Here is a 6,209-nt window from a genome sequence, read left to right on the forward strand (position 1 = left end):
TAAGCAAGGTGGGTCATTTGCATATCTCTTAATAAGCCTTTCTCTAATCTTGATGCCTCATTCTTCTTCACATAATCCAACTTCTCTGATCATGGAGAAGAGATTGAAGTTGTCAAGGATTTTGTCTTACTTGGTCATGGAAGCATCAGTTAAAGGTAAATCTCCTACACAGGATTTCTTTAAAGTATTGGAAAACAAGTATGTTACTTTGAGGACTAAGTATGCCTGACATGAAACACAGTATTTCAATGCATGTGGAAGCTGGGCATTGAATAAGGAACACCTTAGAAGAATCGATGCCTTTGAGTTCTTGTACTAGAGAAAAACATGGAAAGTACCATGGACTGCCAAAAGAACAACAACAACAAAATCTATGCTGGAAACAGTCCACCCAGAGTTCTCCTGAGAGGAAAGGAGGGCAAGACTGTCTCACATACTTTGGACTTGTTGCCTGTAGAGACTAGTCCCTGGAAAAGGATGTCATGCTTGGTAAAGTAGGAAAAAAGAGGAAGTGAGAAAGAGGAAGGCCATCAACAAGATGGGCTAACACAGTGGTGGCAACAATGGGTTTCAACATAAGATTGAGATGAGAATTTCGCAGGATTAGACGGAGTTTTGTTCTGTTGTGCATAGGGCCACTATTAGTGGGAACCTACTCAAGGGCGCTTCACAGCAACAGCCATTCATGTCTTGATTTTGCCCCAGTTTAGTAATACAACATTAGGCCATGTCTTCAATAGGATGGTGCAGACACTAAAACTTCCCCCTGTCCATTTTTAATTATATATGTTTATATTAATTGATGTGCTTGAGAATTATAAATACCTATAAAGTGCTCTGTTGATGTATGTCAACCTATATAGGAATAGTAGGTCATAGTCATTGTAATAGTCAGCACCGTATATATATTCTGTGTGATGATTATATTACATATAACCCACTGCCTTTGAGCCAATCCCAAGTCATATGGAGTCTATATTGGCTGTGACTCTGTATGGGAGCAGTTTCATCTGTCTCCCAAAAAGTGGCTGTAGAATTTAAATCACAGTCGTTGCAGTTAACAGTCTAATACTCACCTGACGGTACCAATAGAACTCCTTGTGTTATATGTAATGTCTTATAAATTTATAATATATATATTATATATACAGGCTTAGATATATACATATGTGTGTGCATATATATGTATGTGTGTGTGTGTATATATATATATATATATATATATATGCTTAACCATATTTTACTTGGAACAAGCACACGCATGTAAGAACAAGAATATAGTGATTCTGGTGATTCTGTGGGTTAAGCATTGGGATACTAACCTCATGTCAGTGACTCATGCTAACCAACAGCTCCACAGGAAAAAGATGAGGTTGTCTGCTCCCATAAAGATTTACGATTTCGAAATGCTGTAGGGGACACACTGAATCAGAATCTACTTGATGGAAGAATATTTGGTTTAACTTTTGGGGGTACATACATAGACATAAAAATAAGTATGGATGTGCTAAACATGTATGACCACGTCAGTGTGCTTATGATTGTACATAATGTCAGTAAAGCTCTCACCACCATTTAATACATTTTTACCCATCTCAAAAGAATACTTGAGGAAGTCCACAAAATTAATTACTTTTAGACGTTAGCATAAAAATTTACAGTGCTTAGTTGTGAAAAAAACAGGTTACAATGCTACAATGACTTAAGTGTGAATTATGACTTTGTCACTCTAAAGCTATACAATTTTAGGCAAATTTTTAAAATTCTTTAAGCCTCAGTTCCTACGTAGAGATTTTTGGAAAATAAACAAATATATGAGATTTAGTAGAATTTAGACTTAGTATTGTACCATAAGTCCTGGATAAGTGCTAAAAGATTATGAATACTCATTAAAATATGTTCTAATCTGTGCATAAAGAGTATATGCTGCCATATGTTTATTATTTGAGGATAAATAAATTATTGCTACAAAATGATATCAGCCTCTATTTCAATATATCAAAATATAAATCTATTATTTCTTGAAAAAGATAGCCTCTATTTCTACACACTTCTGAAGGTAGTGTGTCCATTTCTCTAACCTCCCCCCCGCCCCCAAATTCTTTGCTTTCCATTTACACCATGTCAAAATGGTACTTTTGGCATACTTGAGGGACTCAAATTGTGTTCCTTTTCAATGTTGTTGGTGTTATGGGAACAAAAAGAAATTTGAAAGGACAAATGCAGGCCTATATGGTGGAGGGTGTAAGGTTTCCCAATAAAATTCTCATAGGACAGCCCTTGTTACCCAGGAAGGATTAGTAACGGGTTGTCATGATGGAGGGGGCAAAATCCTCAGATCAACTTCCCTGGCCCTTTCCTGAAATGTCTTCCGATAAAACCCTGTGATTATCTTTTGTCCTTTCAGAATATCTATCAAGATGATCCCTTCAGAATTCCATAAACATTGTTTCCATAACCTTCTGAGCTTCTGCTTTAAATTTAATTGGCTCAGGAGATTCCCTGGGAAGCAGCTATCTTGACTCGATATTATTCTTAAAGCATTGCAGAAAGATTAAGACAAGAACTTGTCTGCAGCCATCCACTGATCACATAGCCGTGCCTGAACACAGTTTACTTGCAGCAAACATATATGCACGTATGAACTAGATCCTTAGTGGCAAAACCTTTGGACATCCTGTCATATAACAGTGGTGAAACCAAAGACGTGATCCTTGTTCTGAAGGTTCTTATAGTCTATGCAGAGGATAGACATTAAATAAATAAATTTTTTAAAAAACTTCACACAACATAGTCATATCATTACATGCTATAAATAAGTAAAACGGGGAAGAAGTGAGGTAGACTTCCTCATTTTGACTCTTTTCCCCAGCACAAATATGTAATTTGACATGGAGACAAAGGGCAGAGGCCACCCAATTGTCCTTGAGTCTAGCTGTAATTGATGCTTTCCTTTCACTTCCATAATAGCGAATCTCAGTAGATATTATGGCTATTTTCCCTCCCCCTAGGAATCTCAGTCTGAGTTCCTTGTTCAGTTGGAAGAGCAGAAACTGAGTGAAAGCCAGATTCGGACACACATCGGTAATATCTTCTGATGAGCAACAGAGTGCTATTGGCTCCTGGTCCTAATGTCACATCCAACTTCTGTTCATCACTTTTGATGGCCAAGTTCTGCTGCTGTGATCTAGGAAACAGGCAAAAAACCAAACAAACAGAGAATCTTCAGAAGAATGACAGTTGATCGACACCGCTCACTTTAAGCCATGCTTAAAATAATAAACTGAAATGTATTAGAAATCATTGCTGAGGTACTGGTAATTATGCACCTCTGCTTTAAAAGCCTGTCTTCCCTGGAGAAATATTATGTTATTGGGTCATCCCTTCTGCCTTCTTCATGATGCCTTAGCCTATGCACACCAAACAATGGGGAATACCATCAACGCTAAATGAAATACTTGCCTAAGTATATCAGAAATAAAGAAATTGGGTAGACTCCAAGGAAGGCCAAAATTGGCTAAGATTTTCATTCTCGTGATGGAATTGATCCGACGGCACACGACAAAACAACCTTCACATCAGAATCTAAACAAAGCAAAGGAACTTCAGATTTAATTGTATTCCCATAAATCCACCAATATCAAAAGTCAGAGAACCCAGACTCTGTTGGTATAGTGGGCTACATGTGGGCTGTTAACTGTCCCGACAGCAGTTCGAAACCACCAGTCACTTTCAACTCTCCTCAGAATGTACCCTCTCCTAAATCCACAGGGGCAGCTAGACTCTGTCCTGCAGGGTCTCTGTGAGTTGCAATACTCGTGATGGCAGTGAGTCATCCTCTGACTATAAGGCCTATCCTCTGTGTACTGTCCCTAGTGTGCCTACAATCCCTAAGGATCTCCTAATACACCGAATGACCACACGGCCCATTTTCATGGTCAGAATCTTTGCTTTGGGAGATGATAGGAACAGGAAGAGCCAGTGACAATGACTCTGTAGCCTTGAATGTGACTCTCCATTTGTTTCTGGTGCTTGACGAAAGTATCCTTCCTCAGTAATTCTACTCTGAGTTTTCTGCAAACCTGTAAGTAGGGCGCATTTGGATTAGTGCAGGTGTATTGTATGAAGTGCAAGTTTCACAGGCAGAGCCCTGCGGCTGCATTTCTAGATACAGTTTATGCTCTCAAACATCTTTTTTTATTCCAGAGAGCAAATGGCCTGCTATGTACGTTTTCAAGGTTCACTAGAAATTAGCGGCAGCATTGAGCTGTGTTTCCAATGGAATAAAAATGTCGAGCCCAGCTCTGAAGGGGGATCCTGGTCTGATTGTTCTCACTCATCTAAGTGACCTAGACTGTTAAAGGTTGTCAAAGGAAAGTATCCTAGGCCTTTGTCTCTGCGGCCTATCTATAATGGATGTTCACGCTTTCAAGCTATTTACTAGATTTAAGAAAGTATTATGTAGCGACTGGTGGTGGTACCAGTCAGTCATTATCCTGATTCACAAATGTGAACGAACCTTCGAAGTAGTTACTGTTGTCACCGTCTCATAGATTGAAAAACTGAGGCATACTTTAGATTATTTGTTCAAAGTTAGAGTGAAGGAGTTGGGATTTAAAACTAAATACTCTTCTTTTCATTAATAATTTTTAAAAAAGTAATGGTACGTGATGTTACCACAAAGCAGAATTTACAGCATCCTTATTCCTGACAATGTTCCTTAAAGGGATCGTTCTTTTGCTATTTCGGAATCATAGGAGCCTATAGGAAAAGTGTCTGACCATGTCCAGGCCTTTGAAGAACTTGAAAAAGATAAGGAATAAGAGAAAAAAGATGGGAAATCTCAGAAATAGTTGGGTGACATTTTCATATCAGCATGGCAAGTATTTGCTAATGGATTTTAGAGTAGGTTATTTCCAAATCATTACGATCCAAACAATAGGTCACTGCTATTGAGTCCATTTGTACTCTTAGTGACCCTACAGGTCAGAGTAGAACTAACTGCCCAATAGGGTTGTTAAGAAGCGCAAATCTTTGCATAAGCAGGTTGCTGCCCATCTCTCTCCCCAGCGCCTGCCGGACTCCAGAGGCCAGCATTTTGGCTAGCAGCTGAGTGCTTTACCTACTGCACCACTAGAGTTCCATATAATAGCTTGTGTGATTTTAAACACAAAATGTATCCATGATTGTTGGATTATTTCCTTGCTTATATCTATACTGGGTAGATTTTTTAGCGTGTCCTGTGTACAGTGTCCAAACAGGAAACTAGGGGGAGGGGCGGCTGCTGGAGAAATTATCTCCTGAAAAACCTTACTTTCTTCCATCCCAATGTTATCTTTGGCAACAAAACTACCACATGAGAGCCCCCTCTCCCTGTCATTTCACTGTTTCCTAAATAACGCAACAAACTCTGAGATCCCTGCCTATCAAAACCTTCATTTGTATATCCTATTTTTCTTTTGCAAAGGGGAACCGCCATGTGATATGAAGCAAAAGCAAAACAAACCCGAACAAACAAGCCCCAACAATAACCCAATGCTGTCTCTGAAAAAAAATGAATGCCCTGAAACAGGCTGTCTCCTGGGGAATTGCAAATCGTAGTCCCCTTTCTGCGGAACTGTGGTCTCCATGTTTCAAATGGACTTATTTCTCCTCTCGGAACAGAGAGCGATCTAATGAATTAACTAGTTAGGGACTATTTGGTTGGACAGAATAGTCACTGCATCTTTCTGCGAGCCGAGCAACAGAGCGTCCTCTTCCTATGGTGGAGCGCAGGAGCCTGGAAATCCCAGTGGTCGCATCCTTCCTTGTAAGCTGCCCCCAAGGCTTCTCCCGCTAAACTGGCAGTGTGTTTTGATTCCCTACAGTGCAGTCTCCTTGCCTTTCTATCCATCAGGTCCCAGGCAGCTCCCTCAGTCCCAACGGGAGCTGAGTTTGCAAGCTGCCAGGGGCTGGAGAGGGCTGGTGGCGCTGATGTCAGAGGCAGAAGACAGTTGTGATTGGATCTAATTAGACTTTGCAGCAGCAAATCGACAAGCTCCCGGCGTGATTGGCTTCAAAGTGGCTGGTGCCAAACAACTAAGCAGAGGGGCAAAAGTAGGACCTCTGCATTTATAGCCCGGAGAGAGAGGCTGACTGAGCGAGCAAGAGACTCCAGCGAGAGCTTTGGACTCGCGGGTCGGTCTGCACAGGAGAGAGAGAGAAAGAGA

The sequence above is a fragment of the Echinops telfairi genome, unplaced genomic scaffold (assembly GCF_000313985.2).
Source record: "Echinops telfairi isolate 266 unplaced genomic scaffold, ASM31398v2 ScPeMD7_31;HRSCAF=116, whole genome shotgun sequence".
NCBI lineage: Eukaryota > Metazoa > Chordata > Mammalia > Afrosoricida > Tenrecidae > Echinops > Echinops telfairi.